The sequence below is a fragment of the Ursus maritimus genome, unplaced genomic scaffold (genome assembly GCF_017311325.1).
Source record: "Ursus maritimus isolate PB19 unplaced genomic scaffold, ASM1731132v1 scaffold_4, whole genome shotgun sequence".
In the NCBI taxonomy this organism is placed as follows: domain Eukaryota; kingdom Metazoa; phylum Chordata; class Mammalia; order Carnivora; family Ursidae; genus Ursus; species Ursus maritimus.
The window spans coordinates 70,489,482-70,501,693 of NW_024426552.1; positions in this window are offsets into that span (position 1 = coordinate 70,489,482).

The following is a 12,212-nucleotide window of genomic DNA, read 5'->3' on the forward strand; positions in this document are numbered from 1 at the left end:
GGAGGGAGGGAGGAGGGGAGAGGGGAGGGAGGAGAGGGAGGCAGAGGGGAATGCAGAGGGAGGAGGAGGAAGCAGGGGGTGGAGAGGAGTGGAAGTGAGCATGGAAGGAGAGGCGCGGGGGAAGCAGAGCAACCAGAACTGGGGAAGCAGCAGTGCAAAAAGCAGAAGTCAGTACAGCCGAAGGAGAAACTACAGCCCACCCACCCGGCAGGAGCAGAACCCAGAGCGGCAGCAGCTGAAGCAGAGGCTGGGTGTCCGTGGAAGATTATGGAAGACAGGACACAGAGCCGGCCGCTATGAGCGGGCCGCTCTCCCAACAGCAGTTTCCCCCTTGAGACAAATGAGGCAGGTGACCCAGTGAGATGCTCTTGCAATTCTAATAGTTTGGGCCCTGAAGATGAGACTGCACCCCCGCCCCGCAGGACATGCACCCCCCCCCACCCCATTGGAAAGGAGAATGAAGGAATGCACTTCGGTCTGCACAGACGTGGGGGAAACGCAGCCCCTCCCTTTCCTGAGCTCATGGTCTGAGGCAGGACCACACTAAGGGTCAGGCCAGGGGCAGAGAGTGAGGAAACATCAGAGAGGCTTTAGAAAGAGATGAAGTTCGAGTTCAGAGTCAACGGGTAGAGGTGGAATTAAATAGCGGAATTGGGGTGGGGAGGAAGGGCTCCCCTCCCAGGAAAAAAGGTGCTCCAGGCTCTCGGCTTCAGCCAGGCTGGTGGCCGGCTCCAGGCACCGGCTGTTTATGCCCAGGGCTGAGGATAAAAGGCATCAGACTAGGGGACCCCGGCAAGCCCCTGCCCACGGAACAGTTCCTCCTCCAGGCAAGAGGCCCATGACGCGGAGGTCAGGCCTGTCCTAACGCGGACAGATGGCCACCTCGCCGACTAGAAATGCCTGTGATGTGACCACCTCCAGACACTGGAGGGCGAGGTTCCGGGGAAGAGATAGAGCTGGGCTGGCCAGTAACCCCGTAGCGTCCCCAGTCTTCTGAGGGGTTGCTGCTGCTGGGAAGCCAGCCAGGATTGAGGGTGGCCTCCGAATCTAATGAGGATATACAGCCTGTCCCCAGAGCAGATGCTGTCCAGACTAAGTGAGAGTCAGGCTCTGAGCAGAGAATCTCAGACCCTGTGAGAAGACAAGAGAGGGTGAGCGTCCCTCAGGCCTCCCCCATTTACCCCAAAAACCCCAGCTCTCGTTTCCTGAACACAGCCCTAGCCATGGCCTGCGATGATGCCCCCTCCCGAAAAGCATGGCAGCGCCCCAACCCCAGGGGCGATCATGTGATAAGGCAGCGTCTGCATGGACTGAGGGCTTCCCCTTCCCCTTCCCTTCAGGCCACCACAAACCCCACCACAAACCCCAGTACACAGTGTGAGATCAGAGGGTCTCTTGTGGTGGCGAGGGGAATCAGGGGAAAGATGGGCTGGGGAGTTAGGGAGTTCCAAGAAGCAATGGGGTCTGTCGCAAGGGGACATTTGAAGCGATGGTGAAAGTTGGAGTCAATGGGGAAATCAGAGACGATAAGAAAGGACAGAAGGAAAAACCTCAGCCCTGCTAATACTGAAAGCTTCCAAAGTCTGAGAAATACTAGTTGGAAAATGCCTGATGATGTGTTTCTCTCCACAGCATCCCACGACGTGCTGGGCACGGGGAGAAGGTACTAAAAAGCAGCACACTGTGATGGATTAGAACACCGGTTCAGCAACCAGGGAGCCACTCTGAACTTGAGTCTCATCATCTATCAAGTTACCCACGGTTGTATGTGAATGGCTTAGAGCAGTCCTGGTGACTGCTCAATAACCCCTAGTTATTATATTATTATAGGAAGCATGTATAAACGTCTGCTAATGGACTGATTAGAAAAATTCTATTAAAGCCTGAGTGGGCAGTAAAAATATATTCTGAGCTCCTCAAAGGTGAAGGTATTCAGGGAGGCAGAGCTCGTCTGCTTCGACATGATGGCAAGAGGAACTGTGACCATTTTCCTAAACCAGTCTTGTCCTTGAGCCTTACTCACTTTGGACGAAACAACCACCACTACTAACCTTGTATGCACTGGGTTGTCTCCAAGTTTGCGATTAAGTGACGTTTCAAGTCACTTAATGGCAGTCAAGCTGTCTGTCCCACCCGTCCCAGGCTGGAGCATCTTTGGAAAATACTTTGAGAGCAGCAGATGAAAGAAATGGTTACGGTGATAATGCTAAGTGAAATAAGTCAAGCAGAGAAAGACAATTATCATATGATTTCTCTCATCTATGGAACATAAGAACTAGGATGATCGGTAGGGGAAGAAAGGGATAAAGAAAGGGGGGGTAATCAGAAGGGGGAATGAAGCATGAGAGACTATGGACTCTGGGAAACAAACGGAGGGCTTCAGAGGGGAGGGGGGTGGGGGAATGGGATAGACCGGTGATGGGTAGTAAGGAGGGCACGTATTGCATGGTGCACTGGGTGTTATACGCAACTAATGAATCATCGAACTTTACATCAGAAACCAGGGATGTACTGTATGGTGACTAACATAATATAATAAAAAAACATTAAAAAAAAAAAGAAATGGTTACGGTGTAGGAGGATCAAGGCTCCGAGGCTTCTTTGAGCAAGAAAGGAAGGAGGCCCAGCTCCTGTGCATTACACAGTCATGATTCTTGAGGTCCCCCGACTCACCTTCCCTGGCCAGGGAGCCAATCCAACGTTTTCTTCGGACGTTGAAATGTCAGCTAGCCATGATGGAGAGAAGGGATCTCCCCAGACTCTCTCAAATCGGTCTGTTCCTCTCCATCTCCACCGCCACTACCCTGGCCTAAGGGGCTGTTTTGGCTCTTCTGGAAGAGACTTCTTGGAAGTCTCATATCCACAGTGGACAGACAGATCTTTTTTTTATTATTATTGTTATTTGGTTTTATTTAAATTCAAATTAGTTAACATAGAGTGTATTATTAATTTCAGGGTAGAATTTAGTGATTCATCAGTTGCATACCACACCCAGCGATCACCACATCACGTGCCCACCTTAATGCCCATCCCCCAGTTACCCCATCCCCCCACCACCTCCCCTCCTGCAACCCTCAGTTTGTTCTCTATAGTTAAGAGTCTCTTATAGTTTGTTTCCTTCTCTGTTATTATCCTATTTTATTTTTCATGCAACTCTGATCGTGGCAGATCCCTGCTTGAGATTTCCACTGCCCTTAAATAAAAGGCAACCATTTTCCTGTGCTCCCACAGACACTTCCACATGGTTTGACGTTGCCTCCCCTCAGCCCCTCTCTTGCCCAGCCCCCTGCACTCCAGCCACACAGGCTCTCCTTCATTTCTTAAGCACACCAAACCCCTCGTGGCCTCAGGGACTTTACACAGTTATTCCCTCTGTTGGGAACATTCCCCCCAACACACACCATTCCTACCCTTCACCTCCACCCACCCCTGCTCTTCTTTGGGGAAGTCTCCCAGACTTCCCTAGACTAGATTAGGTCTCCAGGCCCCAAGTGCTCATCATACCCTATGTTTCCCTTCATATCATATCTCCCGATATCCGGCAGGAGCCTGGAAATACATGAATGCAAATGATTTAATAAATTTAATAAATTACGTGAATGATTTTCATTTTCTAGGCAGCCAGGGGGTTAAAAAGCCCCATTGCAAAACGATTAGAGCATGGGAATTGTATCCAGAGATCTGCCTCTCAGTCCCACTCCCTTCCAATCAGCGCTATGACCTTAAGCAAGTCTCTTCCCATTTGGGGACGCAGAGTCCTTAGGGCGATACCAAGGAGTTTGGGCCATTTGGTCTCTCAGGGCCCTCTCTGCTGGGCCCACGGTTTTGAGTTGCTGAGAGCGCGGATTGTGGACTCCTCCTCCCGCAGGCAGACATCGGACCCAGCAGTGACATGGTAGGAAGTGGAGGTGAGCTTGAATACCGCTAGTGAAACAAACTCTCCTGCTCCCTCCGTTGCCGAAACCCTTGCACTTGACAGTGACTTTCACAACCAGAGCCAAGGGAATACTTTGTCACCTGTAGTTTAATTTTCGGTTCCATTACTAAAACTGGTGACTGAAACTTTCCATTTCCTCTTGAAACAGCCAGAAACTGGGCACAGCTCACCACAGCCTGTTCCAAAGGCTTAATGCACAGTCTATAGGTCATGTCTTTAAACTAACACAGGCAGTCTTTCAAATAAGCCGTTCACAGTGTGTGATGCTGTGTTCAAAAATAAATAAGGGCATCTTGGGCTCATGAGCTTGGGGATCTCCTTTCTGCCCTGGGATATATCCCTTCCCCACTTCACTTTCATTCCTTCTGAGTTCCGTCCGTAGATCTCCAGAGTTAGAATGACTAGCCTTCTTAGGCTCAGGACACAAAGTAATAATTATTCCCGCTTTGTTTCCACAGTACCAGCCCGCGTCTCGAATTTGCCCACTTTATTTCCAAACACGATTTAAATGCAACAGCGAGAAAATAGACTAGTTCAAGAGGATCAGATAGGAACCCGATTCCAGTCACTCTCTGGACAAGACATTTTCTCTCCACAATGCAGAGGCCCTCGAAAGGTGCACGTTCCCACACAACATGTTTTCTGTGCCAGCGGAACAGTCTCTTTGTGGAGAACTAATTGTATGTGCATTCACTCTTGTTGAGATTACCCTCCAAGAAGCCTGGCAGACTGCCGGGGACCCCAGCCTCTGGGGCTGACACTGGGGTAGGGACTTCTCAGTGACTCAGAATCTGAGAGGCTGGTGTTCGCACANCCTTCCTGCTGAAAGCTTCTCTTTGCTGTGAACACGACTCAAGAAGTCATCACAGTGCGGAGCAGTGTACCGCGGACAACGAGCTCTTCGCTTCCTGCGAAGTCACCCCATTGTCACTCTCAGGGCACCTTTTTGCACTGGGGCACATCAAATTAGCTTGAGAGCAAGATCGTGGCCTGTGGCCCAGCCCTGGATTGTGAGCACACTTAAGGGCAACAACCGGACACAGCTCCTGCCACGTGGTCATTCATACTTCAAAGGATCAGCCCCCTCTCTGGAGGGTCCTCAGGCATTTGAAGACAAGTTCCATGTAATCAGGCTCATAAAAGCTCTTCCAGCTTAATTAATTAGCTCCAGGTAACTTGTCTAGAAGGCCTGAACACAAAAGAAAATTAAAATACATCCCAGGAGAGGAGTTAAGATGGCGGAGCAGTAGGAGACACCGTTTTCAGCCGGTCCTCCGAGTCGAGCTGGATAGGTACCAGACCAGCCTAAACAACCACGGAACCAGCCTGAGACGCAGGAAGACGCATCTGGATCTCTACAAATGAACATCTCCAGCGCTGAGTATTGAGGTACGAAGCGGGGAGCCCTGAAGCTGTGCACAGATATCGGAAGATAAACGGAAGGGGGAGGGAGCCGCCAGCGTTTCTGGCGCTCGACGCGTGCAGCACTTGCACGGGAGAGCGGGCGGGCTCGCGGACAGCACCCCGCGGAAAATAGCAGACTGAGACCGTGAGCCGGGTGCGCGCCACCAGGCATCGCTCCTCGAACCCGGAATCCTGGTGCGCCACTGATCCAGACTGAGACCGAGCTCCCGGGATGCTGCGCTGGGCGGCTGGCGGCGTTAGAACAACACAAAGGACAGAGACGCCGCCGTCCCTGGAAGTGAGGGCTGGGACGCCGGGTGTGGGGCGCACATCCCGGGACGCTGCAGGGTTGAGCAGCACCAACAGAAACAGAGTTAAAGTGGCCAGAACATTAGTAGAGAACGGGCCGCAATCCTTCTGTTCCGTGACAGAGGCTGAAATTTGGCCGCTGCTGCTCTGACTCTCAGAAGAGGCACAGCAAACCGCCAGGGAAAGCCGCCAGAGAACAAAAGCCTGGAAATACCGGCTCAGAGAGTGCCCATCCCCATCCTCCCTCGCAGGGGACACGGAGACTCTACCCAAACAGGGTTGCCTGAGTATTGGCGCGGCAGGCCCCTCCCCCAGAACACAGAAGGCAGGCTGAAAAATCAAGAAGCCCACAACCCGGGCGCCTGGGTGGCGCAGTCATTGAGCGCCTGCCTTCGGCTTAGGGCGTGATCCCGGCGTTCCGGAAAGGAGTCCCTCATCGGGCTCCTCCGCTGGGAGCCTGCTTCTTCCTCTCCCACTCCCCTGCTTCTGTTCCCTCTCTCGCTGGTTGGCTGCCACATAAATAAATAAATAAAATCTTTAAAGAAGAAGCCCACATCCCTAAGATCCCTATAAAACAAGGGGCACGGCCTGGGACCCAGTCAATAATTTGGGCTCTGGAAACCCCGCAACCTCTCTTCATCAGAATGACAAGAAGGAGAAGCCCCCCCCAGCAAAGAAAAGACAGTGATTCTGTGGCCTCTGCCACAGAAATAATGGATATGGATGTAACCAAATTATCAGAAATGGAATTCAGAGTAACGATGGTCAAAATGATGAGTAGAATTGAAAAAACTATTAACGAAAAGGTTACTGAGAATATAGAATCCCTAAGGACAGAAATGAGAGCGAATCTGACAGAAATTAAAAATTCTATGAGCCAAATGCAGGCAAAACTAGAGGCTCTGACGGCCAGGGTCGCAGAAGCAGAGGAACGGGTTAGTGAATTGGAGGATGGGTTAATAGAGGAAAAAATGAAAATAGAAGATGGTCTTAAAAAAATCCACGCCCACGAATGTAGGTTACGGGAGATTACTGACTCAATGAAACGATCCAATGTTAGAATCATCGGCATCCCCGAGGGGGTGGAGAAAAACAGAGGTCTAGAAGAGATATTTGAACAAATTGTAGCTGAAAACTTCCCTAATCTAGCAAGGGAAACAAACATTCGTGTCCAAGAGGCAGAGAGGACCCCTCCCAAGCTCAACCACGACAAACCTACGCCACGTCACGTCATAGTGCAATTCGCAAATATTAGATGCAAGGATACAGTATTGAAAGCGGCCAGGGCAAAGAAATTTCTCACGTACCAAGGCAAAAGCATCAGAATTACGTCAGACCTGTCTACACAGACCTGGAATGAGAGAAAGGGTTGGGGGAGCATATTTAAAGCTCTTTCAGAGAAAAACATGCAGCCAAGGATCCTTTATCCAGCAAGGCTGTCATTCAGAATTGATGGAGAAATAAAGACATTTCAGAATCGCCAGTCACTAACCAATTTTGTAACCACGAAACCAGCCCTACAGGAGATATTACGGGGGGTTCTATAAAAGTAAAAAGGCCCCAAGAGTGATACAGAACAGAAAGTCACAGCCAATACAAACAAAGACTTTACTGGCAACATGGCAACATTAAAATCATATCTCTCAGTAATCAGTCTTAATGTAAATGGTTTGAACCATCCCATAAAACGCCACAGGGTTGCAGATTGGATAAAAAGAAATGACCCATCCATTTGCTGTCTACAAGAGACTCATTTCGAACCCAAAGATGCATTCAGACTGAGAGTAAGGGGATGGAGTACCATCTTTCACGCAAATGGACCTCAAAAGAAAGCTGGGGTAGCAATTCTCATATCAGATAAATTGGATTTTAAACTACAGACTATAGTTAGAGATGCAGAAGGGCACTATATTATTCTTAAGGGAAGTATTCAACAAGTGGATATGACAATTATAAATATATATGCCCCCAACAGGGGAGCAGCAAGATACACAAGCCAACTCTTAACCAGAATAAAGAGACATATAAATAAAAATACATTAATAGTAGGGGACCTCAACACTCCACTCTCAGAAATAGACAGAACACCCTGGCAAAAACTAAGCAAAGAATCAAAGGCTTTGAATGCCATACTCGACGAGTTGGACCTCATAGATATATATAGAACACTACACCCCAGAACCAAAGAATACTCATTCTATTCTAATGCCCATGGAACATTCTCAAGAATAGACCATGTTCTGGGACACAAAACAGGTCTCAACCGATACCAAAAGATTGAAATTATCCCCTGCATATTCTCAGACCACAACGCTCTGAAATTGGAACTCAACCACAAGGAAAAATTTGGAAGAAACTCAAACACTTGGAGACTAAGAACCATCCTGCTCAGGAATGACTCGATAAACCAGGAAATCAAAAATCAAATTAAACAATTTATGGAGACCAATGAGAATGAAAATACAACAGTCCAAAACCTATGGGATACTGCAAAGGCAGTCCTAAGGGGGAAATACATAGCCATCCAAGCCTCACTCAAAAGAATAGAAAAATCTAAAATGCAGTTTTTATATTCTCACCTCAAGAAGCTGGAACAGCAACAGAGGGACAGGCCTAATCCACGCACGAGGAAGCAGTTGACCAAAATTAGAGCTGAAATCAATCAAGCAGAAACCAGAAGTACAGTAGAGCAGATCAACAGGACTAGAAGCTGGTTCTTTGAGAGAATCAATAAAATTGACAGACCACTGGCAAGACTTATCCAAAAGAAAAGAGAAAGGACCCAGATTATTAAAATTATGAATGAAAAAGGAGAGGTCACGACGAACACCATTGAAATTGGAAGGATTATTAGAAATTTTTATCAACAGCTATATGCCAATAAACTAAGCAATCTGGAAGAGATGGAATCCTTCCTGGAAACCTATAAACTACCAAGATTGAAACCGGAAGAAATTGATTCCTTAAACAGGCCAATTAATTATGAAGAAATTGAGTCAGTGATAAACAACCTTCCAAATAACAAAACTCCAGGCCCGGACGGTTTTCCTGGGGAATTCTACCAAACATTCAAAGAAGAAATAATACCTATTCTCCTAAAGCTATTTCAAAAAATAGAAACAGAAGGAAAGCTACCAAACTCATTCTATGAGGCCAATATTACCTTGATCCCCAAACCAGGCAAAGACCCCCTCAAAAAGGAGAATTACAGACCGATTTCCCTAATGAATATGGACGCCAAAATCCTCAACAAGATACTTGCTAATAGAATCCAACAGTACATTAAAAGGATTATCCATCACGATCAAGTGGGATTCATACCTGGGATGCAAGCGTGGTTCAATATTCGCAAATCAATCAGCGTGATACATCATATCAACAAGAAAAGACTCAGGAACCATATGATCCTCTCAATCGATGCCGAAAAAGCATTTGACAAAATACAGCATCCTTTCCTGATTAAAACCCTTCAGAGTGTAGGAATAGAAGGTACATTTCTCAATCTCATAAAAGCCATCTATGAAAAGCCTACTGCAAATATTATTCTCAATGGGGAAAAGCTGGAAGCCTTTCCCTTAAGATCAGGAACTCGACAAGGATGCCCACTCTCGCCACTATTATTCAACATAGTACTAGAAGTCCTTGCAACAGCAATCAGACGACAAAAAGGGATCAAAGGTATTCAAATTGGCAAAGAAGAAGTCAAAATGTCTCTCTTCGCAGATGACATGATACTCTATATGGAAAACCCAAAAGAAGCCACTCCCAAACTATTAGAAGTTATAGAGCAATTCAGTAACGTGGCGGGATACAAAATCAATGCTCAGAAATCAGTTGCATTTCTATACACGAATAACGAGACCGAGGAAAGAGAAATTAGGGAATCCATCCCATTTACAATAGCACCAAAAACCATACGTTACCTTGGAATTAACTTAACCAGAGACGTAAAGGACCTATATTCTAGAAACTATAAATCACTCTTGAAAGACATTGAGGAAGACATAAAAAGATGGAAAGATATTCCATGCTCATGGATCGGAAGAATTAACATAATTAAAATGTCCATGCTACCCAGAGCAATGTACACTTTCAATGCTATCCTGATCAAAATACGGAGGACATTTTTCAAAGAACTGGAACAAATAGTCCTTAAATTTGTATGGAAACAGAAAAGGCCCCGAATCTCCAAGGAACTGTTGAAAAGGAAAAACAAAGCTGGGGGCATCACAATGCCAGATTTCGAGCTGTACTACAAAGCTGTGATCACAACGACAGCATGGTACTGGCACAAAAACAGACACATAGACCAATGGAACAGAATAGAGAGCCCAGAAATGGACCCTCGGCTCTTTGGACAACTAATATTTGATAAAGCAGGAAAAAACATCCGGTGGAAAAAAGACAGTCTCTTCAATAAATGGTGCTGGGAAAATTGGACAGCTACATGCAAAAGAATGAAACTTGACCACTCTCTCACACCATACACAAACATAAACTCCAAATGGATGAAAGACCTCGATGTGAGAAAGGAATCCATCAAAATCCTAGAGGAGAACATAGGCAGCAACCTCTACGACATTGGCCAAAGCAACCTTTTTAATGATACATCCCCAAGGGCAAGAGAAACAAAAGATAAAATGAATTTATGGGACTTCATCAAGATTAAAAGTTTCTGCACAGCCAAGGAAACAGTCAGAAAAACTAAGAGGCAGCCCACGGAATGGGAGAATATATTTGCAAATGACACTACAGATAAAGGACTGGTATCCAAGATCTACAAAGAACTTCTCAAACTCAATACACGAGAAACAAATAAACAAATCAAAAAATGGGCAGAAGGTATGAACAGACACTTTTCCAATGAAGACATACAAATGGCTAACAGACACATGAAAAAATGTTCAAAATCATTAGCCATCAAGGAAATTCAAATCAAAACCACACTGAGATACCACCTTACGCCAGTTAGAATGGCAAAAATAGACAAGGCAAGAAACAACAATTGTTGGAGAGGATGTGGAGAAAGGGGATCCCTCCTACATTGTTGGTGGGAATGCAAGTTGGTACAGCCACTCTGGAAAACAGTGTGGAGGTCCCTTAAAAAGTTAAAAATTGAGCTACCCTATGATTCAGCCATTGCACTACTGGGTATTTACCCCAAAGATACAGACGTAGTGAAGAGAAGGGCCATATGCGCCCCAATGTTCATAGCAGCAATGTCCACAATAGCTAAATCGTGGAAGGAGCCGAGATGCCCTTCAACAGATGACTGGATTAAGAAGTTGTGGTCCATATATACGATGGAATATTACTCAGCTATCAGAAAGAATGAGTTCTCCACATTTGCTACAACATGGACAGCACTGGAGGAGATAATGCTAAGTGAAATAAGTCAAGCAGAGAAAGACAACTATCATATGATTTCTCTCATCTATGGAACATAAGAATTAGGATGATCAGTAGGGGAAGAAAGGGATAAAGAAAGGGGGGGTAATCAGAAGAGGGAATGAAACATGAGAGACTATGGACTATGAGAAACAAACTGAGGACTTCAGAGGGGAGGGGGGCGGGGGAATGGGATAGACCGGTGATGGGTAGTAAAGAGGGCACGTATTGCATGGTGCACTGGGTGTTATACAGAACTAATGAATCACTGAGCCTTACATCGGAAACCGGGGATGTACTGTACGGTGACTAACATAATATAATAAAAAATCATTAAAAAAAAATAAATAAATAAAGATGTGATGTGCAATAACCAAAAAAAAAAAAAAAAAAATCCCAAAGTGGTGTTACTCTCCATCCCTTGTTGAACAGAGTAAAGAAACGTGGACATTTCCATGAAAGCAATAGCCGTTTAGATTTTAATCAGAGCAGTAACTGAAATTCTGAATATCTCCACTGTACACTAGGGAGAATGGAGAATAGTTTCTCGGTTGAAAATCTCTGTTGCCAAATTTCTATAGGATCACCGTGGGGGGGGGGGGGCAATAATCCGTGATGTTGCGACAGCTAGTCTCCTCCCAGCACACATCAAACACTGACGTTCATCTCTCAGATCTGAATGGTTCCTGGCCGCGTACGAATAGCTCGGTCCCGGGAGGACACCAAGAGACAGACCGGTGAGTAACATACGCCGGGTCAAGCAGCTAATTGGGGCGCCGGCTCTTAGTTGCCACCTGGGGTTACTCCATTACCAAGCTGATTGACATCCACGTCCCTTGTGGTAAAGTGAGGTTTTGAGAGGGAAAAGGAGCACAAAATGATTAAAACAAGCCAAAAAAAAAAAAAAGTTAAGTGTTTGTTCACTGGCTTAGTCTCTTTGAATGTGGCTTTGGAAAATGGTTTAGTCAGCATTTTTCCTACCAATGGTTTATTTTCCTACCTCTAACATTTCAGGTGTTGACAAGAATAGGAGAGAGTTTTAGAACACTGGAAGTTCTTGGCTGATGTTACAGCCCACCTCGAAACAGAAAGCCCCAGTACAGGGGCGCCTGGGTGGCGTCATCAGCTAAGCGTCCTGCTCTGGATTCTGGCTCAGATCCTGATCTCAGGGTCT